Here is a 26075-nt window from a genome sequence, read left to right on the forward strand (position 1 = left end):
GTTCCTCATTCCCAGCTAAAAAGGGCCCCTACCGAAAGCAATCAGTGGAAATCAGTTTGGCTTTCCCCCCACTCGCCTCAAACTTACTAAATTTTCTTAACTATCTCATACTCCTCAACCTTGCTGGGACCTTCCTTCTGGGTTTTGCCCCTATTCCAACAAATGCTTCCATTCCTCATTCCTATACTAATACTGTGCCTTATTTTATGTTTTGTCCCCATTTTGATCAAATTTCTCCGTGCCAAGATTCCGTACATTCAAATGCCAACCATGGGCCCCGACCTTAATGACGCCCCTTAACAGCAGGAAGTAGCCAGACAGACCACGGCGCCCCTTATCACTATTACCAATAAAAGGTGGAATGTTTGGACGAACAGAGGCAAGATGGTGCACTTCCGGGTTCTTCTTCATCAACTTTTCCTGCGCGCGAAAATGCAGCTGGCCCCCGGGAAGGTGCAGACCAACTGGGCATGCGCTAGGTGACGTCAATCTGAAGAGACCAAGATTTACCTGGTCGCACCTGCAGAACGCCCCCTGACACGCCCGTGCCCCGCCTATTGCCCGCCCACTCCTAGAAAAGCCGCTCTGGAGGGACGCCACGCGCGGCCTCCTCACAGCCCCACTCCTGTCGGGATGTCGGGACTGTGGGAATTCCGTCCGAGAGCCCCACCAGGGGACTCTGTCGGCCTTCTTTGCCCGAGGCCGACAGACCTCTTCCCCACACCTTAGGTGACCAAAATAAACTTGCAGTTTTGCTCCTAAAAAAAAAAAAAAAAAAGATAGGAGAAATAGCAGGACGTTTATATGCTGATGAAATGACCCATTAAACAGCAAAGATTAATAATGCCAGAATGGAAGGTGAGAATTGCTGTAGTGCTTCCCTTGAACAGGTAAGAGGGATTAAGATCTGACACACAAGTGGAATGACTGAATTTAGATAGGAGAATGAATAGTTCACCTCTGGTGTCAAACAGGAAGACCAAATCTGGATGTGCAAGGCTGGTAGCTAGGAAGATGTGGTGGAGGAATTTGTGAAATTACTTCTATTAGTGTCTCAGTGAAATAGGAAGTAAGGCAATCAGCCGAGCCTCAGTTTCCCGATATGTAAAACTAGAGTGGTGGATGGAGCATATTTTTATGATTCTGCCAGTGGGTATTAATGGCGAAGCATACACTCAAAAAGATTCAAGAGCTATCAGCTCTGCATATTTGATTAGTAGGAAAGAGCTTAAGAAGCACAATTATTACTGTTATAGTCTCAGAAAATGACAAATGTCCTAAGTTTTTACATTTTGCTAGTGTGACACCCCCATAGTTCCTGGCACATTTATGATTTCTATAGGAACAAGTGCAGAAACTGTCTTGGAGATTGACACAGCCCATCTGTTTTAAAATAGCTTGTGTTATAAAATGCCATATTTTCTCGTAACATCCGCTTACACTGAAGCAGACAAAAAAGTTGGTATTATTAAGATATTATCTTTTAAAATATTCACCTATGTAGGACTGTGATCTTTCTTTAAACACAACTAGTTTGATGGTAGATAATTGGTTAGTTCAGGTTTTCTCCCCAGTGCAGGATCACTAGTGATTGCCTAATGCTGCATACCTCCTTTCCCTTTAATAATGAGTCTAAAATTAATTTCTAGTAACAGATAAAAATAAAGTGTTATGTCTGCTTCATGAGGATATGCTTTCTGTTCAAAATGTTGGTTTTCTTGACAGCAGCTCCAATTAGAGACTGAAGCAACTACAGAAAAATACAAGAGATTTTCAAAAATTATGATACAGGTACAGCTTCTGAGTCAAAAGAAAAAAGTTGCTTTAGAATGTACTGGGTTTTTGTTGTTGTTGTTGTTGGAAGTTTGATATTCAGTATTTTAATATTTCAGGTAAAAGAGTCTCATATCTTCTATGTAGATGAACTGCCTGCATTTCAATTTAAAGTAATGATGTGAACAATTTCACTTCATTACTTCCAGCTCTAGGTTCACAGTGTCTATGTTAATGCCTACCAATGAAACATGAAAAGAACAAAGGCTTCTAATTTGTATAATGGGCTTGAGGGAGATGATTCCTTTCACCTCATGGATGAACACATTAAGTGATTTTTAAAAATTGTTAGAACCCAGAAACATATGGTATGTCAACATCACATGCCACTCTCAAGCAAATATACTGGAGAGAAGTGAAACTCTTTTCATCATACAGTGAGTATCTTGTCAAAATGCAGTTACTAGGAAAATTCATAGTTTCTATTTCAATAGGTCACAGATTTCTGCCACTGAGTCTCTTTTCATGTGAGTATAAGAAAATAGTAAAGTTGAAATTTCTAGTCTTTCAAAACCAATTTGTGGTACTTTTACAAATAATATCAATTGAATCTGTTCAGGTTAAATGCAACAACAAAGTATATGAAAAGATCTAAGTAGATCAAATGCCTGCAGTACAGTATAGTGGTACAGGGGTATCTATCGATTCATACAATATAATCTGCTAAGGCATTTTATAAGTCTTGGGTAAAGTTTCCAGTGACTTCAAAGCCTAGTGCTCACATGTATATTCTGGCAGATGAATAAAAAAAATAGGTAATTGTCCATATTATCTACTGATTTCATTGTATGTGTTTTCCACAAGTATCAGTCAGCTATTTAAATGCACAGTACATCTGTCTTTGTTCCTTTTAATTATAATGTATGTTTTCCTTCATGAATTTGATATTGAAGCATGTATTGTGAATTACTTTAAACAGGAAGACCCAAGGTTTGCTGCAGATAAGATAATTTTATCCAGCACCTAAAACATGCAAGGGTATCTGGATACAACAAAAGAAAATGAGACTTATTAGAAAGCTGCTCAATAAATATTTCTTTCAAGTGACCTTCAGACTAACCAGATTATGGTTCTAAATATTTTCTTATTTGGATACATTTAGTAAACAAGGCTTAAATGTTTTTATACCACACTAAATAATTGTATTTTTAATGCAGACACACAAAAAAATATATAAAAAGAAAAGTTTATTTTAAGTCCAGAGTTTTAAATTACATGGTTACAATGGATTCCTTTGGGTATGCCTACCTAAAACAAATACTGTTCCTTAAATTCTTTAAGGAATAGCGTTTGCTTCACTTTGAAACAGACAATCTTGTAAGTTGCTGCCAGTGATATATGAATAAAAATACAAGTCAACATATCTGTATATAAATGAAAAATACCCAGTGAGTTTATCAAACTGTTTATACACTTGAGTCGTATAATCCCTATTTCAGATTTATTGACTCATTTATTCAACCAATATTGATTTAGTGATTATCATTCTACATGGTTGGAGATAAGGAGTAGGAAGGAAACAGCTAAATTCTGGCCTCGTGGAGCTTACATAAAGGAAGACTGAAATAAGACACCACAATATTTAAATACCCAAGTTGTTTTAGATTGCAATGAACACAAACCAAAAGGCTAAGTTAGTATCGAAATGGTAAGAAACACTAGCAAAACCATGAATCATCCTTTTGAGTACACGAATACGAAAAGTTAATAGTTTGTTTAATCAGGGCATTTTACCATTGTTAGTCCATGGGAATATCTGTTGCATCAGGCTTCCTTTTAAAATATGGTGTATTGTATAAAATATTTACAAAACTAAAAAAAGACTAATTTTGGTAAATGAGATTGATTAAAGAGAATACGTTCCATGGATTTGTTCATTTTCTTTTATATTTAGAATGGCGGTCATATTGGTAATTGTAATATATCATCCACAAATGCTGTCCATATTTATAATTGATCTCATGTATACTGAGCTCCTGATCTAGGCACTAGGGATTGAGGGATGAAATAGATAGATGTGGTCTCTGTTCCTACATACTCACATGCTAGTAGAGTAAGGCAATGAACGAAATAACAGAACCAACTAGAAAATACAACTTGTAATAATTGTTACAAGGAAAATAAATTAGGATGATTGGAGACTACATGCATTTTAGAAGTAAATCGGTTTCAGATTTTGTGAGTGTGTGTGAATGATCTATGTTGAAGATTAGCCCACCCATTTAAATTTTATTTTTATTTTTATTTTTATTTTGAGACAGAGTCTCACTCTGTCACCCAGGCTGGAGTGCAATGGTGAGATCTTGGCTCACTGCAAGCTCCACCTCCCAGATTCAAGTGATTCCCCTGCCTCAGCCTCCCAAGTACCTGTGACTACAGGCACACACTACAACGCCTGGCTAATTTTTTGTATTTTAATAGAGACTGGGTGTCACCATGTTAGCCAGATGGTCTTGATCTCCTGACCTTGTGATCTGCCTGCCTCAGCCTCCCAAAGTGCTGGGATTACAGGCATGAGCCACCATGCCCGGCCCCACTTAAATTTTTATTCCTGCTTTAATTTTTTTTTTAGTTCAGAGAACTCTAGTTTTCAGCTCTGCCAAGCGAAAAAATTAGAAGTCATCACTCCCATCCTTACAAGAAGAAAAGCTGGACAAAATGAAAAATCACTGATCTTTCTGGGACCCAATAAATCAAACTGCCGCTTCAGAATCTGGAGGGACAAGTTTACCCTGATAGGTACACCAGAAAAAAACAATCCATGGAAGAGTAAAAGGCCAAGTTGGGTCTATTAAAATTAAAATTCTTCAGCACTGTGAATGTCACTTTTCAGAAAATGAGAAGACAACTCAAATACTGGGAGAAATGTTTGCAAAAAGACTTGTATACAAAATACACAAAAAACCCTTACAATACAATATAGTAAACATCCAGCCCGGAGTTAAAAAATGAGCAAAGAATTTGAACAAACACTTCACCTAAGAAGATATACAGATGACAAATAAGCATATGAAAAGATGCTTAACACTGCCATTAGAAATGTGAACTTAAAAATTAGATACCACTATACATACACCTATCAGAATAATTAAGGTCTAAAACAAGTGAGTATAGTAATTGCTGGTAAGAATGTGAAACAACAGATTCTCTCAGTGCCATTGGGAATGCAAAATGGTACACCCACTTTGGAAGACAGGCAATTTCCTACCAAGCTGAATATAGTTTTACCATACAATTTTGCAATTACAATCTTAGGTATTTATCCAACTGATTTGAAAGACTTATATTCACACAAAAGCTTGTGCGTAAATGTTTAGAGCAACTTTATTTATAATCTCCAAAAATTGGGTATCCAAGATGTTCTGACTAGGTGAATGAATAAACAAATATCCTGACAGTGAAATATTATTCCATGATAAAAAAAAAAAGGAATACACTATCAAGCCACCGAAAAATATGGATACATTTTGTATTAGCTGTTCTCATGCTGCTAATAAATTCATAACCAAGACTGGGTAATTTATAAAAGAAAGAGGTTTAATTGACTCACAGATTCACATGGCTGAGGAGGTCTCACAATCATGGCAGAAGGCAAAGGAGAAGCAAAGTCATATATTACATGGCAGCAGGCAGGCAAGAGAGCTTGTGCAAGGGAACCCCCATTTATAAAACCATCAGATCTCATGAGAGTTATTCACTACCATGAGAACAGTATGGGGAAAACTGCCCACATGAGTCAATTATCTCCACCTGGCCCTGCCCTTGACATGTGGGGCTATTACAGTTCAAGGTTGGATTTTGGTGGAGACACAGCCAAGCCATATTACATTTTAAATACATATTGATAAGTAAAAAAAAAAGCCAGTCTGAAAAGGGTACATAATGTATGAGTCCACAGGAGACTCTGAAAAAGGCAAACTTAGAGATACAATTAAAACAACCAGTGGTTGCCAGGCATTCAGCAAGTGGGGAGAGCATCAGATATCAGGTGAAGCACAAGGGATTTTTTTTTAGGTCAGTGAAACCATTCTGAGTGATAGTCTATGCATTTGTCGAAACCTGTAGAACTTTAACACGGTGAACCCCATCTCTACTAAAAATACAAAAAAAAAAAAAGCAGGGCATGGTGGTGGGTGCCTGTAGTCTCAGCTGCTGGGAAGACTGAGGCAGGAGAATGGCATGAACCTGGGAGGCGGAGCTTGCTGTGAGCCGAGATCGTGCCACTGCACTCCAGCCTTGGCGACAGAGCAAGACTCCATCAAAAAAACACACAAAAAAAACATAGAACTTTAAAGCACAAAGAGTGAATCTTGTGTTTTTTGTTTGTTTGTTTGTTTTTCTTTTTTGAGATGGAGTCTCGCTCTGTCGCCCAGGCTGGAGTGCAGTGGCCGGATCTCAGCTCACTGCAAGCTCAGCCTTCCGGGTTGACGCCATTCTCCTGCCTCAGCCTCCCGAGTAGCTGGGACTACAGGCGCCCGCCACCTCGCCTGGCTAGTTTTTTGTATTTTTTAGTAGAGACGGGGTTTCACCGTGTTAGCCAGGATGGTCTCGATCTCCTGACCTCGTGATCCGCCTGTCTCGGCCTCCCAAAGTGCTGGGATTACAGGCTTGGGCCACCGGGCCCGGCAAAGAGTGAATCTTGTTGATGCAGATTTTAAAACATCATTTAGGAGATCATGGAATTCAAGAATAGAATGCAGAATGCAGAATGTCACAAAATTATTACAGATATATGAAATGACATCACTGAAGGTGATGATGGGAAAGGATCTAGATACCTCTGGAAATGAGAGGAATGTGTAAGACCAAAGGCAAAGTAACTACTCTACTCTAGCTAATAAAGTTGTGTCCTGATGAGGTATGAATTAAAAATTCTGGAAACACCACCTATTTATTCAGATCTTGGTTCCTAATAGCATTCTTAAGTAAAAAGAACCAGGGATCCTTGGTGACAGCTGCTTCTAGGACTGGGGCAGGAAATGTGCAAGATAAGTCTGGAACATTTTATAACTGAAAGAAGTGCTGAAAACTTTTTTTTTTACATTGATGGGGCTATCTCACAGGGACACAGGAGCCTTCTGAAAGAGTTCCCAATAACCAAAACTGCAAAACTTTGAGAAACAATGTCAACAAAATTGGATTATAACTTAAAGTATAAAATAAATACCCATACATTCATACTAAGATAAGAAAATAAAAAATAACAGAGAGAATACACAAATAGCCCTAGTAGAAGAATTCAAAATAATTTACATAGATACCCTACCCTTAAAGAGGTGGAACATGACTCATTACCGCTTACGTGTGGGCTGCACATAGTGACTTCTTTTCAAAGAATAAGCAATGGGAAGGGAGGGAAAGAATAACTCTGCCGTGAAGAAATCTCACAAGCACTACCTCAGCAAGGTGCTAGTGTGCACCTTTGATGGGGCATGAAGAGAATGGCACTGTACATCTGTGGTTTTCCTCCCCACATCCCATAACTCCAGTCTGACCAAAAAAAAAAAAAAAAATTGAAACACACCAGACAAATTCCAGTAGAGGGTGTCCTGTAAAATACCTGACTCCTTAAAACTGTAAAGGTCATCAAAACCAAGGAAGTCTGAGTAACAGTCATAGCCAAGAGAAGCCCAGTGAGACATGACAAATAAATGTGATGTATCCGGCTTAGAATCCTGGAACAGAAGAAGGACATTTGGTAAAAACTAAGGAAATCACAATGAAATATGGTCTTCAGTTAATAACGAAAAAAAAAAAAACTAAATGATTCTAGCTCGCTTTCAGCAAATTACTCTCTACCCTTCCTCATTACCAGAACATTCTGGGAACACAAATATCTGTATAATCACAGAGATCAGAACTCCCAGGAAATGGAGATTTCTCAGGAAACTGATCATTCTGCAGAGGATGAAATCTTAATAAAATAGATTATCACATTCCCTACTTTTTCAAATAGCACAGACTCAGCCTGATTTATTTTTTTCTTGATGATTCAGGACTTTATGATAATTATTGGGTAATTTCCAGGGATTTTCTTGGGGCTCATTATCCTAACTTCAAGTACTTGTAAGACAAAGGCAGTATCTCTCTCTCTCTCTCTCTCTCTCTCTCTCTCTCTCTCACTCTCTCTCTCTCTCTCTCTCTCTGTTTTTAAATAAAGCATTTACACATAAGCACAGGTGATATTCTCTTTGGTAAGCACTGAATTCAGTGTGATCCCTCTTGTGTTTGGCTTTGTATTGCCTCTCCTCACTCTGGGTGACTTTCTGTGGAACTATCTGGTCCAAACTGAGACTTCCTATGATGCCAGATCTTGTAACTGCTCCTCACCCCACTGTGTTGCAACTATGACAAAAGACACAGTATCTCTGACTTTTGGGTTATTACTATGGAAGCCTTGATAGCCTCCTGTCCTCATTTGTCATGGGAGGGATATCACTCATGACTTTATGCCAGCTACTTTTTTCTTTCTACCAGATCTTCCCAAGATAACCATATGAGATTGTTTCTGCCGAAATACCATTTATAGGGAAAACATTTCTTGATGACTTTAAACAAAGTAATGCTCCTCTATATAACCCTTTACCCTGATATCTTTTTACAACACTTATTACCACTGGATTTACAAGCTTATTTATTTACTTGCTTATTGTCTGCCTTTCCCGCTGAACGAAATTCATCAAAGTTGGGCCTCATACCATTCTTGTTTCCTGCTCTAGACTCTATGCTTATGACAGAGCACAATCAGATAACATTTGCTGAATAAATGATGATTGAACTTTCTAGGGTCATGGTGTACCTTTGTGTTTTTGAATTTTTGGGGGAAAGTCTCCTGGTTCTGCCTAATCAAATTCCTCTCCTCTCACAATAGATACAACAATTATCGATAAATTTGACTTATTAAATAAACCCTGATTGAAGGCCTGTGATGGTCTCTGATGAAGAAGCACCTGAATTTCGTGTATGGAATTTATGACATCAATCTTGGCTACCCAAAGTCCTTAAAAATTTCTTTGCCATGTTCTGAAGATAAGATGTGAACTTGCCAAATTGTTATGCTATGAATAAAAGAATAGCTAACAGTTACTTTAATTCAATCCCAAACAAAACATGCTCAGTACAGGAAGTATTCTTGGAAAAAAAAATGTAATACAGCCCAAAGACAAATATATTCTTTAAATAAATTAAATGTTCTTTTTCTTAAAATCACATATCTATGTTCTCCTCTTTAAAAAGTAAAAAAAAGAGAAGAATAGATTGACAAATGTCACTAATTTTATTTTCTTAAAACATTCTCAAATCATGAGTAATATGCTCATATCCACAGGAACCACAAGATAACAGATTTTTCCCCAGGCCACATTGCCCCTACAAAAATAATTTTAACAGGCTAAACTGTCACTCAATTTAGAGTAGTGCAAAATGCATTATCCTTTTGGCAATAAGCAATTTTTTCATTAGTATCCAAGATTGATCATTGTAAACTTCCTTTATCTTTTTACGCACTACTGTTCCAATCAAGGTAGTATCACAAGGTCAAAATGAATATAAAACCCATCTTTATTCAAAATATATTAACAAAGACAGTAGGAACATTCTGTGCATAGCCCAGCCGTCAAACACACCAAAATGTTAGAACTGCTTTAATTATGTGAGAGTCCTGATTGTTTTTAACACAAATCAAATGCGTAACAAAAGAAATAAAATAGTTTTAGCTTCTTCACACACCTACTTATCTCACAAAATTTATATCTTCAGGGGGCTTGAACTCCTGGTTTTATGCCCTCTCTTGCTTGGCACTCTATGTATGGAAATTGTTTTTCTCAGAGCTTTTCCTTTTGGAAGGACCCTCCTTTGGCCATTGTCATAAATGTTACTCCATTATCATGCAAATGGGTCATATAAACACTGAATGTTTCTTTAGCTGAATTCCTTCTAGTTCTATTGTCTCTTTCTATTTGTAATGGAAAAACAAGATTTTGAAATAAATGAGTTCAGGCAACATCTTCTTTTACATCAGTGGCTCAGTCCCTCCTGTGGGGATCAAACGACCCAAGATGACAGTGTGCCTATTGGCTAATTACTTCCAGGAGACAAGTACACACACTCAAATTCAAACCTTGGGTCTGATGAAGGATGTTCATAAGCACATCAATATTATAAGTTCCAGCTCATGCACCTAAGAAAAGTAGAAAATGAGAAGAAGTGGTCATACAGAAACGCAGAGTAACACAAAAATATGAAATGCACATAACTAAGGTTAGTATCTGTAGCAGAATAACACTAAGAGAGTTCATTTGTATTCAGAATTTGTTGCCCACTCTCACAGAAGTGATTTGCTGTGCACCCAAATCTATGCTCTGCTGCTGTGTTACCAAGAGGCAACTGTCCAGTCAGGAACAAGGATTTGCAGGCTCTTGTCCCCACCTCACACCCCAGCATGCATCTAGGGGTGTCATGTCTCTGATGTTCACCAGCGGAATGTAAGCAGATGCAATATGAATCTCTTTCACGTAAAAGGTTTTAAGAAGCAGGTGTACCTTTCTTTCATTCAATGTATACAAAAGATGATAAGGCCTAAGAGGTGATGGAATTACAATAGGGATGGCCGGCAGGGCATGGTGGCTCATGCCTGTAATCCCAGCACTTTGGGAGGCCACGGTACGCGGATCACTTGAGGTCAGGAGTTCAAGACCAGTCTGGTCAACGTGGTGAAATCCCGTCTCTACTAAAAACACAAAAATTACCCGGGCATGGCGGTATGTGCCTGTAATCCCAGCTACTCAGGAGACTGAGGTGAGAGAATCGCTTGAATCAGGGAGGCAGAAGTTGCAGTGAGCCGAGATCTCACCACTACACTCCAGCCTGGGTGACAGAGGGAGACTCCATCTCAAAAAAAAAAAAAAAAAAATAGGAATGGCCCTGGAACCCTCTGAACTCCCATATGATTAATTTGTCCACCAACCAGGAATATCTTAGTGTGTTTTTACTTGACAGAAAAATATACTTCTGTTGTTTTAAGCCATTATAATTTGGGGGTTTGCTTTTTATAGTTGCTGGAGTGAATGTACCCTTCATTCTGTATCGTTTAGAACTTTGCCCCTGGTTCAGATCTTATCCTTTCTGTTATACCGCCTCCAAATCTCAGTTCTTCAATGGAGAATTATCTGACAATTCCAACCTCTATTGATTTTTTCTTTCTCTGATTTCCCACATATTTTCTATATTTACACTAATGATTCCCAAAGATAGAAAGTTATTAAAATTACCTTGGGAAATTTTTACAAAAATACTTGAGCCCCACTTGACCTTGTGATTCAGATTAAATGGTGGTACAACCTTGGAATCTGCATCTTCAAAACTATTCTGATGATTCTGATACACAGCCAAACTTGAAAACTTCTGGTATATTGTAAATTTTAAGGTTTTCATAATTCATTGTTTCTGCTTTCTCCAATGTTGTTTGGAAAATACAACAACCTTGAATGAACAAATCTCCACTATAATTCACCCTTGCATATAAGTACAAGAATAGCCCATCTGGGAAGCAGCTCCATCTCAAATCAGTGATTATAAACACTCTTGAGGATGATCACCTTCTCTGCAATGCACACTTTGTGGATTTCCCAAAGATTAATTTCACACATATTTCATTTTAAGTCAAGCCATCTTATAGATGCCTTCGAATTTATCAATACCTGGCAAATATTCAAAACATAACTTTATTAATTGGAAGATGGATTGAACTTAGTACATGATAATCTCCTTAAAGATAGCATTCTACCATAAGCTTTCCAATTTAATGTGTGCTTCTCTAGGCCTCCCAAGTTAATGGGGGCTAAGGGAGTCACGTTACTCCTTTCACACCTATCCTCACTTATTAATGTCAAGTTTCCAGCCTCATGCAACATTTCAGCCATTAATTTTTGGGAGTCTCTATAGAGGTGTCTGCCATGTTGTTCTGCTGTCTGTGTTCCTTGAGGACTTGAAGTACCAAGGTACTTCACAGTGAAGAGAATAATCTCCTGTTGGGCGCCAGAGTGGCGTTATTATTTACTGCAGTGTTTTATGGTGACCTTCATGGAAACAGCTTTTCTCTTTCCTTAAGGTAAGGCTAGAGCTGAAGTCATACACCACCAGAAGGTCAATATTTGAGAACACCTTACACTCCTCCCCATTTTTCTCCCCACAGGCACTCCTACTTTCTAATCCTTCTGTTTCTACTATCAAAATCGGACATGTAAATGGATTCCTCTCTGGCTGCACAAAGTTAATCATTAAGTTTACAAGCCCATTTTAGTGCTTGTAAATGGACTTTAATTTGATAAATTATTATGTTGTATACTATTGGATATGAATAGAATCCTACTGACAAACATAATCTTTGAATTTCGCTATTGGACGTAACCAATGTGCAATACATGTATACAGTCTCAGGGACAGTCATAACAAGGTTACATTTATTTTTGTTATCCTCAAGTGGGCTATGCCTTTGAAGTTTTCTTTAAAGTATTAATTATTTTAGATTTCAATATCAGATCTTGAATTTTGTTCTGTTATATGTTCAATTGAGTTTCATTCTCTACTGAATTTCTTTGGAATGTTTGATATATCCACTAGCTTTACTTCATTTTCATCAGTGTTATGTAAGGCTTGAATCTTCAAAGCTGTAATAACTGAAATTTAGTTTAAAAGCAGGTTAGTTGGTTTATCATTACATGCCCCAAGATCTTCCAAAGTCAAATAACAGTAAATCTGGCTCCCTTTTCTCAGTTAACATCCTTGCCAGAGACTGAATTTTTTTCATTAATATCCCCACTTTTTAGGAAAAGATTTCTGTTTCACCAAAGAAAAGGCCAGAACAGAAATTACAGTTTTTGCCCAAGATAATGACAGAAGAGGCTATTCCAGGTTTCTGTCTATTAGCACCTTGACATAGCATTTTAGTAGGCTATGTTACAGATGTGTTGACATAAATATCATAATTATTTGCATTTATTCAATTAAAAAATGGACCTTGGTTGGATGAAGTAGTTTCCCCTAACCAGAAACACTACTTAAGCAAATATCATTTTAAACACCACTGATTCCTTCTTATAATATGGCCACTAATTGTATAGCATTTGGTATGTGGCTAAACATATCAGTTTCTTCATCTCATATTTACTATTGTTGGAATGAGGAATAATTTTAGTAAATGGTATAAAGCACCTATCACAATGTCAAATTATAAGACAATTACGTATTATCTCCCATCTCCATATTCTAAGAAGGTACTTATATAATTTTATAACTGAAATATCTAGATTTTATAACCAAAGATCAGATCCATTAAAATGGACCATTATTTATGCAACTACACCTGTTGAATTGAAGGCATTACATCACATTTTCTGCCAACTTACTTAATTCTTGCTCAGCAATTACTGGTTTCTCAGTTTCTCACCTGACAATGAAATATAGGAGTCTTCCATTCTTTATTAACCTACAGGCAATTCTCCTTTGTGGTTTAAGAAGTCTGACATACTGGCTATTGTTAACTGCTCATGTTAACTGCTATCTGCTCAGGACCATATGAAAAAGATAGAATTAAAGAGAAAACCACAGAAACCAAATCTCATGACTCTAGTGAAGTTTGGTGATAGCCACACATGTTAGTAGAAGTGGAAAATAATTTCAACTCTTTCTCCAAGATGGAGAGACTTCCTGAACACGCTACAGTAAATGTGCATAAAACCAAAGAACCAACTTCTACTTAGAAGCCTCAGGTGGCCGGGCGCGGTGGCTCAAGCCTGTAATCCCAGCACTTTGGGAGGCCGAGACGGGCGGATCACAAGGTCAGGAGATCGAGACCATCCTGGCTAACACGGTGAAACCCCGTCTCTACTAAAAGATACAAAAAACCTAGCCTGGCGAGGTGGCGGGCGCCTGTAGTCCCAGCTACTCCGGAGGCTGAGGCAGGAGAATGGCGTAAACCCGGGAGGCGGAGCTTGCAGTGAGCTGAGATCCTGCCACTGCACTCCAGTCCGGGCGACAGAGCGAGACTCCGTCTCAAAAAAAAAAAAAAAAAAAAAGAAGCCTCAGGAATATTTTCAAATGAATACAGAAAATGGAAAGGTATGAATGGATATTATCATGACTTCTGTGCATATCACTGGGTCACCAAGAGAATAAAAGGTTCAGGGAAAAAGTTATAACATTTTAGTACATGTATGGCCTGCCTAATAAATTTAGTTATGACATGGGGCTATTATGAAACCCACATGAGCAAATTCATGTGAAAGCTCTTTGTAAACTGTAAAGTACTTCACATATCATGAATTATTCATGGAATATAGGAAGTTGAAATGTGAATACGAAATGTTTGGTGACCTTAAATACTTGTATAACTTTTAATGGATATTCACAACTCTTTGGTGATTCTAAACAAAAGTTGCAAATCCCACTCAGAATTTTAAAATAAGTTTTAGCCCCAAAGAGTAATTTCAAATAATCAATTCTTCTTTCCTCTGTGATTAACACACCCACATGCAAAGGGACACTTACATCAATTCATTATTTTTAAATGCAGTACTTCGGAGTAGGGTCAATAACTGTCTTACTATGTTTTGCCCCTCTCTTTAAATTCTGCTGGCAGCCAGTTCCTGCTACGATCACAGCAATGGGACAGTTCAAGTGTTTGCAACAGTGCAGTATTTTGTTATGCAATTGAAGGATAAATATGTCTTTATCTTTCCAACTATCCAGCTTTATTTCTGCCAAAGAGTGGTAAAAGTGAAAAGGAAAATATTTATGGGAAAATGGGTGAAAAATAATGAGAAATGTAACAGATACAGATGGTATTGCTCAAGTTAGAGATTTCCTAATTTGGAAATCTTATTAAAATACGTTGACTGGTCACGTAAGTGATATCTATCAGGTTGGTAGTTTCGTAGACTAAGGCTGACCTCAGTTTTGCAGCCCCAGAAATGTGATTTTGTTAGTGTCATTCTAAAGAAATAGATTTCTGGGAACTGATTCATGCTAAGCACAGTTATCAGATACTGACCAGAATGTCACTGAGTTCTTAAGAAGGAGAAGCATGAGTATTCAGGTTTGCTTAGCAGTTGTCAGTTGCTCAATACATTGCTCCCTTCTGGAAGCAAATCTGCAAGAAACGTTAAATTATACTAGAAGGCTGCTTAATGAGCATGAAAAAGGAACAAGTGAAGTTCAGTTCAGTTCCAGTTCTGGCTCCCTCTTTATTCTAGATATTGACAACATCAGATATACAAAGATGAATAAAACAAGACTCTATACTCAGGAAGAGCAATTAAGTAGGAGACCAAAACATAAACATGTTATTTTATCTCAAGCAGAGATCTTAGCTGCAAGTGACTGAAACCAACTATGACTTTTTTTTTTTCATGGAAAATAGAAGTTTACTAAAACAATAATGAGTTGCTCAAGAAATTGTTAGAAAGCAACATTAAGGCCATATAAGAAGAAAGAATGCCCAAATTCACATACAGCAACCAGTCTGGTGAGGACATCATTACCACCATCCCCTACAGTAACTATGACCTATTCCCTTTCCTAGACCCACTAGCTCAGTACACTGCTGCTGTCCCTATGCCACCATTTCTTTGCCATTTTGACCCCAGGTATTTGAAATGTTTTTAACAACAGTGCCGAGAGAGTTCCTGATAGCCTTGCGATTCTTGGGCTGGTACAACCAACTGCTTGAGCCTAGGTAGCATGACAGCACACTACCTTCATGAAAGCTTGGGTAAGCTAATATGTGTCACTTTCCATCTCTATAATACAATAGGCACTGGTTCCATCAAGATATATACATTTCTTAAGCATAAGAAAGAAATTTGATTCTGTGCAACCATCAATAATGACTAATGACTTCTAAACTTTCAACATAGTAAGGTAGATACACCAGTAGATGTATGTTTTGCTTGCTATATGAAAACAGAGGATAGTCATCAAAATCCACTGTTGATGGGTACCTGGGTTGATGTCTGTAAGGAGCTTAAACAATTGAATGAGCAAAAAGCAAAAAACACCATCAAGAAATGGGTACAAGACGTAGGTAAACAGACACTTCTCAGAAGAAATACACATAACCAACAAACCTGAAAAAAATGCTCCACATCACTGTTTTCAGGGAAATGCAAGTCAAAATCACAATGAGATATCATCTCATCCCACTCAGAATGGCTATTAATAAAATGTCAAAAAACAACAGATGCTGGCAAGGCTGTGGAGAAAAGGAAACCCTTATATACTGTTGGTGGGAATGTAATTTAGTTCAGCCACTGTGGACAGCATAAATTTGGAGATTTCTCAAAGAACTTAGAACTACCATTTGACCCAGCAAACCCATTACTGGGTATATATCCAAAAGAAAACAAACTATTCTACCAAAAAGACACATGCACTCGCATGTTCACTGCAGCACTATTCACAATAGCAAAGACGTGGTAAGAGGATACACACAGGAAACATGTGACTTCTCCAGATGAGATTTAGGAGAAAGCCAAGAACCTCAAAGTAGGTCTAGAATTTGGGAATATGGGGCGGTGGATGCTCAGAAACCAGATTACGATATTTTCCTCACCCCAACGTCAGTGGCTTAAAGAAATTTATTTTGATGTAATCAGGAAAAAGAATAGCAATGGAAATGAATACTAGATATACAAAATCGACGTATTGAAATTTTTATACTATACAGACATGGCTTCTTAATTTCAGGATACTTACTTTATTCATTTGATTCATTTAACTCATTCTTTTTTTAGCCTGATAAGGGCATTTTCCTAGTAACTACACGATTAAAATGCATGTTCAGTTTCAGTTGGGTTTCACTTAAAAATTCCTAAAATATCTTTGATGTAGCAGAAATTTGCTATAAACTAATGGACAAACTGAACGTTTTCAAAACAAACAAAAATGTCATTTCTCATTTCTGTACTAAAATCTCGTTGCCGGTCCAATGATATAAAGTTTTAAAACATACTTCCAGCTTAAATAGCAGTGTAGTGAAATACACTACATCTTGACTGCATAAATTGCATCAGAGCATTAAACACAGAAAGTAAGATAGAAGAGGATAATTACCTTTGGGATTGCAACTATTTTGACACCACCTACTTCAGGCAAGAACACTGCTGTAATAGCCACATACTGTGACTATTGTTAGAAATTCTGACTGTCTGCATTTAGCAATGGGAATGTGAAAACAAATATCATTCCAACTAAAACAATAGTCAAAGTAACCTTTCCAATTGAATTGTTGCTTATAATAATGAAATGGTAGTCCATACCACTGAGTGTATTTGCAGTCATTTCAACTTGTGTTTTATTCAGTGAAGCCCCTTTTCACATCTTTAATAGAATAAAAAAAATCTGATGCTTTGGCAGTCTTCACAGTTCCCTGGTCTCTTTTATTTATCTTGAGGGTCATATCTATAATTGATACAAGGCAGAAGCTAGGAGAATATTACTAAGAGGAGCAGAGAGCAGAGGGATCCCACTGGCCTGTGGGATTCAGGCACAGGGCTCTCTCTCCAGGGCAATGTTTCTTTGGACCACTGACTGCACCTGACTGGAAAACACTGGACGATTGTCAAAATTCACAGTGATATCCTTCTGTTTCCCAGCCAACCTTTCACAAAGCCTTGGGTGGTGAGTATAACAGCAAACCTGGCTTAGCTTTGCTGGCACTAGATATTTTGAAAAAGTACTCAAAGGTCCTTCCTGTCATAAAACACTGGATAGAGGAAAGCTAGGAAAAGTCCAACTTTAATTTCATGAATTTGCACTTGCAAAAACACATATCTTCACCAAAATTAAGAAGACTTGAGAATTTGGCTCTAAGCAAAATTCCACTCCTGGGATTGAATGCAGATTTCTGCTGTGGGCAAAACCTCACTATTATTTCTAGACAATGGGGCTTTCTGTAGTGAAAATGGTGGCGCTCTGCACATAGAATGGCCGCAAGCCAGTTCCCAGTTTTCTCCAGTGGATTTGCCAGATTGGAGAAAGGAGAGAATATTTTCATACAGACTGGTAACATCTGATGAAACTTGGGGGAAATTAAGCCAGCTAACTTATTTTTTTTTAAAGTGAATGATGGTCTAAAAGCTCAGAGAAAATACATTAAATTGCTTCCAAAGGGCACAGTAGAGACTAAGCTTTTCCTTAAAATCTGGAAGGGAGCTGTCCTTAAGGAAGTTCTGCATTTGTTTAATGCCCTCAGTGTGATTTTGATCAGTGCTTCTCTAAATTTATTGCTCTATGACTCACCCGAGGGTCTTGTTTGAATGCATATTCTAATTCAGAAGGTTTGGGGTGACACTTGAGATTTCACATTTTAACAAGCACTCCACAATGTTGACACTTTGAATAGTAAGGACTTGGATGACCATATGATAATTCACCTAAGCAATTGCTTCATAAATATGCCCAATACTGTACATTTAATTGGTTAAAGAGTACAAGTGATTACAGAATAATGTAACTGCAAAAGCTACTTGCATACCCTTGAACATTAATCAGCAATAAAAGTTGATACACAATAAATTGTAAGGATCTCCAGGGAATTATGCTGAGTGAAAAAAGCCAATCCCAAAGGTTGCATATTACATGATTCCATTTACAGAACAGTTTTGAAATAACAAAATTTTAGAAATGTAAGACAAATAAGTTTTTGTCAGGTTAAGGATGAATGTGGGGCAGTGGGAGGAAGGTGGATGTGATTATATGCCGGTGATATGGTTTGGCTGTGTCCCCACCCAAATCTCAACTTGAATTGTATCTCCCAGATGTCCCATGTGTTGTGGGAGGGACCAAGGGGGAGGCAATTGAATCATGGGGGCCAGTCTTTTCCATGCTACTCTCTCGATAGTGAATAAGTCTCAGGAGATCTGATGAGTTTATCAGAGGTTTCCGCTTTTGCTTCTTCCTCATTTTCTCTTGCCATCACCATATAAGAAGTGCCTTTCACCTCCCACCTCCCCAGCCAAGTGGAACTGTAAATCCAATAAAAGCTCTTTTTCTTCCCAGTCTTGGATATGTCTTATCAGCAGCATCAAAACAGTCTAATATGGCAGGCATTGAGTTAGAAAATAAAGGTGTACTGATAAGCAGGAAGATCAGAGTCCGATACAATGTCTCAGCCTTACAGATTACAAAAGTACAGTTTAGACACTTGCCTTTGTTAAATAACTAAATTATTCCTGAGTTAGTCCTAATAACCATTTACTTTATTTGCTATATCTCTTCTTCTTACCACTTAACACAATCCATATGATTGACTGGAGTCTGTTGCAATGAAGCACATTTTTGAATTTAATTTAAAATAAAAATAAATAAAACTGATTTAAAAGAAGCTAAAAGGTATTCATTTGATATGTAATTCAAAACTCCAAATCTAGCAAATATTTTAAACTTGTAAAGATATATCTTCATCACGAAATAATTAAGTGTATAATGTTGCATATTAACCTCTTTAGAAAATTATGTTAAATAACAGTCACTGTCTCACATCATCTCCTGAAAGGAATTGCTGTGATAAGTTTCCCATCTTAAATCCATTTACAGACTGTTACAAGGGTAAATATGGTTCCCTGCACCACAAACGTTTTCCTCTTCTTTCTATCAGCACCTTAATTTGCTCAGGTAGTGAAGTGTCCATCGTCAGAAGATTAATCCAGGCAAGTCAATCTGTGCTGGGTAGCTTCCACATACCTATATCCAAATCTATTCTCCTTACTTCCTTATGCTGTTCTCTACCCCATGGCATTGGCCTTTATAGATAATATCAGTGAACTCCTTTTTTATCTGACCTTGAGTTGGATTCAGCCAATGAGCTGGTGTGAGACAAAAGAAGATAAGTAATGCTGGGATATTTTCTTTCCCAGTTTCCTTCCTGAGGAATCGCTGGGCACTGGCTATATCATATGATTACATGCGACAACTCCCATCCTCTCCACACACCTCTCCACACTCCTCTCTTTATCTCCAGTTTCAATAACTACTTCCTCCATTTGTCCTTTTGGGGCAGGGTGAGAGTGGCGTCCCCCACTGTCCTTACAAGCCCTCAGTGAATGCTCTATCCCATACCTCAATCATATCATTGTAAATAGTTCCTTTGTTAAATTCTATTTAAACTACTCATGTTGAGTGTGACAATTTTTTTCTTATATTGTTTTTTGTTTTGTGGCTCTGATTTCTTTTTATTTTTCACCAGATATTCATTTCCTCAACCTCTTTTTCAGCTAGGAGTGGTTAGGTGATCTGATTCCCCCCAGTGAAACATAAGTGGACATCAGCTACAAAGTTTTGGGAATGACTTTACTCCCTGATAAAAGACACAGTCGCTTGGGGATAGTAGTTTATCTCTTTGTCTGCCTTCATAATTTAGATGTTTGGGATAAGTGTGGTGCATGGAGTGACCAATCTGTGAGCATGAACCATCAGCCTGAGGATAAGAACCAGCACACAAAGGAAGGTGAAAGGGAAAAGGATGCCAAGACCCTGGATTTTATCAGCATTATTGAACCACAGTACCAACTTATACTGACTGCGTTTAGACTTCCTGTTATGAGTGCAATATGTGCACTTAAGGGTTAAACCTCTTTAATCAGGTTTTCTTTGACTGTAACCAATTCAATCCTAACTGATGGTGCAATCTATGATTATTGCAAATATGATCTTGTCGCTTTTATGCCTAACATATGCCACTGGTTCTTCATCACCTGCAGAATAACCTTCTAGCGTGACATGCAACATCCTCTATGATTCTACCCTGGACAGGGGCAGCTTCTGCACTTCAGTACATGTCGCTTTACATGCTATACTGCTAATTCCAGTCTCCTGCAGTTTCTCACACAAAGCATGGCATTTCTCACCTCTGTCTTGTAATGAGTGCTCTCCCAGCAACATGTCTTCTGCCACGAACAGCTTTCCTTCTTCTTTCTCTAGCTATGTCTTACTCTTAATCAATAATATAACGGAAAGATTGAGCCAATTTTTTTTTTCAGTTACTGAGAACAGAAGTCTATTCTGGATTATTCAAGAAGCGGGATTAATGAAACAAATTTAGGGGAGGTAACAGAAATCTGTAAGACTAGGCTTAGAAAACTAGCGGGAAGAAGAAAAACTGACATCCAGAAACAGAACAAAACTCAAGTGAAAAATGAGTCCGGTGAGCCCTGCTGCAGCTTTTCTGAAGAACGGACACCTCAGCTTACACCACAGTCAGCTGTGGACAATGGAAACGAATGCAGCTGTTCCCTCCTCTGTGTCGGCTTTTACTCTCAGACTTCTCTGACACCAGCATAAAGACCCCACGGTCACTGCTTCTTTGCCTCACAAACTCTCAGTTCCAAATACAGAGGAGGTGCATCCGATTGGCGGAGCATAGATCAAGTGCTGATTCTTTAACTAGAGGAAGCTGAGAAAGTATCTGGGGTTTACACTTACTTTGGAGGAAGGACCCAAACTAAGAGCTGTTTATCAAGAAATTCACATAATTTAAGAAGAGCGTTCAGATCTTGGATTACCAGAAAGCATTCTATATATTTAGTAAAATTTCAGTAAAATGTGCTAAGTGCAACTGTGGATGCATAAATGGGTTCAACTGGAATAAGGAATAAGTAGCTACATGTAGCCCAGCACTGTACTCTAGAAATGTGTAATGAGAAATACATGTAATTTTCTTTGTTCTAGTAGCTACATTTCAAAGGTACACAGAAATAGATAAAATTAATTGTATATTAACATAGTATATTTAAAAGACTATAATTTCAACATTTAATCAGCATAAAATTGCTAATGATATTTTAAAACTATTTTTCAATTTAAAATGTTTGGAATTCAGTGAGCACTTCACACTCACATTACATCTTCATGTGGCTGTTAGCCACATTTCAAGTGCTGAATAGCCACATGTGGCTGGTACCTATCATATTGGATAGTGCAGATCTAGACAAATGTAGCAATTACTAGGGAAGCAGTGATGTGGATCATATGCCAGTATGTAACTATGAATCATTTCTATTTGGTTTTAGAATGCCCAACACTCATTGCTAATTACTTTTTTTTTTGTCCTGGATGGTTGCTTTGTCATTTAAATTGTTGAGTTTCAGAACTTATGTGGCAATTGATCAATGTGGCCAGAATTCAACTTTTAAGTTTTGATGGTGTTTGCATTTAGGCTGAGGCTATGAGAGTGGATGAGATCTACTAATAAGAGAGTGTAGAGGCACAAAATAAGGTCAATGATAAGTCCCTAGAGAACATCAACATTAAAGATTAGAGAAGAAGCCGACTGAGAGTAAGTGTTCATAATGGTAAAAGAACTGGAAAAAAAATAGGTTTTCAGAAGCCAAGAGTCTCAATTGCAAAATTATTTTCTTCTTGGAAAGCTGACTGAATTTGGAGTCATTTCCCAATTTATGTACATTGGTTCCACTGAAAATTAACTGTGATTTTTTTAAAAATGAAACTTTAATTGGGCAGTTTATAATAATAAGAAATTCTTCTATTTGTTCCTGGTCAGTTCCCATTACCATTTCACACAGAATCTCTTTTAAATTTTTATCACTTTCCTTTAGCCTCCTACCTACTCTTTCTCTCCAGCTCCATCAGTAGCTGATTTTGCCTCCTACTTCAGATAAAAGATAGAAGCCTTCAGGCTGAAACTCCTTCCTCAACTTCTTCCCACACACATTATTTCAACCCATAGTAGTCCTTTCTTTGTTCAAGTTCGGAAGTGCCTAATAACTAATATCACTGTTCTCTCCAGTGCCCCAACCCTACCAGAGGTTAGAGCTAATTGAGAGAGAGATACAGAAATCAGGCAGAGTGCAAAAATCATTTCAATTAATGATTAAACTGTTATGGAATGTAGCCTAGGGCTGTGGCCACTTGGGCTTGAGGTCTCCATCTCATTATCACATTTTCTTTTTCATTTGTAGTCAAGTTTCTAGAAATGAGCTCTACTTGCTCAACCCCTACACACGTCTATACACAAGACAATGTGACTTCTGGTCCAATTATTCCAGTGACTCTATTCTTACAGATGTTCCTAATTCCCTCCATGGTTACTCAACCCCAGTGAGACTTGCCAATCCTTATCATCTTACTTGGCCATCGAAGCTTTCACACTATTGGCCCCTCCTTCCTTTATACATTCCCTTCTGTTTTTTTTCCTTTAAACTCTTGGCTTCTCAGAAGCCCAAGGAGGCTGAGAAAGCTTCCCCTTTCTCTAGCTATGGGCTCCTTGATTCTTCTTTCTCTAGCTATGCTCTAAATATTTGCATTTCTCGGGGATTCATCTTCTGCTCTCTTCTATTTTATTCACTTCTTTCTCTACATACTTTCTGGGTCATCCCATCCAATCCTGAGATTTCAATTGCTATTTATGCATTAGTTCATCTCTCGGCCTTCAATACTGCCTGTTCCAGATACATTTTTCAGAGTGTTCTTTCTGTAAGCCAGTTTTGATTATGATTAGAACTTTTCTTTGGCTCCTGCTAAAAACACTTGTATCTGACTCCTCGTGTTCTCTTGCAGTAGAATGTAACTACTATAACACTTCTGACTAATTTCTACTCCTTTTCTCACTTATTGCTAAGAGAGGAGTGATTTATTAATCTCTGCCGAATTCTGACTCTTGAAAGTGTCAGTATCAGAATCTTCTGAATTCTCATCTGACTTAGGAGAGGGTGCATCCTGATCTGCTGCCAGATGGTAAACCACTCCCTCTGTGGGAGAGTTTGCAGTTGTGGAGAACATTTAATTTAGGAGGATGTTAGCAGATCACAAACCTAAGTCACCTTCTGCAGGCTAGCTTTTGTCCATAATAAAAATGCGATTACATTGCTACTTTTCTGACTGCTGACTCTTGATGGATTAAGTACCTTGATAGGAAAGCCACACTCCTGTCTATAGGCAACAACAACAACAAAAAGTGAGAGAACATTGAAGGAAATTCTTCTCTCTCATTACTCGAGATTTTAAGTTGAGAAACTTCTTTTACACGTTACTTCTGATCTTTCTCCATCTCCTTATTCTCCAGGGAAGGAACATTAATTCATTTACCCATTAAGTGAGATTGATAAGACAGGCTGGACTCACATGGCATTGCCTGTTGTGGGTCTTTCCAGATCCAGCCATTTGGAGAGAAGGAAACTTCTGGTCTGCCAATTGGATGCAGGAAGAAGCCTATCCCAGTAGAAGGTGATGGTAACTTGGAGGGTATGTTTACTACAATAGAGTGTTAGCAAATCCATTTACCCACACAAATAACATTTGCATAGTGTTTCTTAATCATAAAACTGATATTTTGAAATCCAGCTGATCCCCATGTATTTCTACTAATTGATTCCAAACTCAGCTGGGAAAGAAATGTTGTTATATGATTATTTAGATCCTTTCAAATACCTGAAATTTCCCATACATTTATGTTTTTCACCTAAAGTATGAGGCCACTCCACTCCCCACTCTATGATCCATGGCATAGACCAACATATAATTCCACAAAAATTTACTAATCACCTACTAGTTTACCACTGCACCTGAATTTAGAGACACAAAATGAAGATGTGAGTCATGTATTCCAGGAATTCACAGTTCAGCAGTATAAGTTTATATTTCCAATTACAGTTTTTGGGTAAAGTCTCACAATGCATTTCTTTACAAGACTAAAATTATGAAAGAGAAGCTCATCCAAAAAGCAGAACTTATTTAATTATGATCATTGCATTGACAGCTAACTTGATAAGGATGAGAAGGCAAACACTGAGGCACGCTGCAGTTATATGGTCAAGAAGAGGATTACAAAGAGAGAGAACAAGAATAGGATGGCTTTAGTAGAGCAGGTCATAATCTAGTTGACATCAGAATGAGATGATAAAAACACATGGCGGCTTGCAAGTGAGTGCCAGTGGAACATGTATAGATGTGCATATTCAGCACCGGCTCAAAACATAATCAACAGAATCATAGCAATCTGTGCTCATCTTATAGACTGACAAGATGAGACTGTACTGATTATTTTAGCCATGGTTCAGGCAATTTGATAAGCCATAGAAAAACATGCATCTTCAGTCTGCACAGAAAAAAGTCATAGGTAAGAATAGAGAAATTACTGTACAAAACAAGTTCTGCTAACTTAACCTAAAATGTCATCACACTGTTAAAGCTCGGCCTCAAATAAAATGGTGCTTATAAAATCTAAGAGACCTGTGCCTCAAGTTGTTCACTTAAAAGCAGTGTGAAATAGTTGGCATGACATGGCTCACACCAATCTTCGTGATTGAAAACCAAACATTTTAAAGAAGGTTCGTAGAACTCAGGAAGCGCACACAAAGAGTATTATGTTAATTTAGGTAGAATTAATTTTTAAAACTCTCTTTGTACCTCATTTTCAAAAACTCTAATTTCACTCATGTAAAAAGAAAATAACTCAAACAGGTGATATTATTTTTTTCTACGTTTTAAATTTTAAAAGTCCCATCTGTCACTAATTACACATTTATTTCATTATGCAGCACTATGAAAATAATTAATTGAGGTTTTTTGTTGACCATTTAGAGTTTAAAGTAAATACTAATTATTTTGTTATAACTGTGTATTAAATTAAACAATTCACTGCTAGACTTTTTTAGGCTCCAAATAATTTGTATTAGAACCACATAAGAAAGCAATTATGTAATTAGTGACACATCTGCCAATCTTATAAGTCCATCTTATAAAATTTGAAGACTTTTTTTCCTCTTCATTTCTTCTATTTTAAAAGCAGAGATAGCTACTTCATGTGCACATTCCAGCATTTTATAATGATGTATGTGGCCTGTCCAGCCAGCTGGGCTGCTCAGTCATTCTATCAAAGTAGCAATGACGCCAAGCAATTAACTAACTCTCACAACTATCATGGCCTTGAGTTGAAGAAAATGTATCTATCTAGATAATTGTGGTCATTTCTACTTTAAGTAATTTCCTTTAGAATTAAAATATCTTCCAAAGTTAAACCAGAAGTTGCTGTGAATTCCATTTGGCACTTGTGCTAATAATAATATTTTCTGGGATAATAACAACAGGTTTGGATTTAATTAAATATGTTGCTCACTGAAGCATCTGTTTTAAACATTAATGAATGGGAGCTCCTATGGGATATCCAAATGGATGTGTTTTCACTCCGTAACACTATCCTGAAGTGTGTTTTGGAATTTGCAAATTATTAG

The sequence above is a fragment of the Trachypithecus francoisi genome, unplaced genomic scaffold (genome assembly GCF_009764315.1).
Source record: "Trachypithecus francoisi isolate TF-2019V2 unplaced genomic scaffold, Tfra_2.0 Lachesis_group7, whole genome shotgun sequence".
NCBI lineage: Eukaryota > Metazoa > Chordata > Mammalia > Primates > Cercopithecidae > Trachypithecus > Trachypithecus francoisi.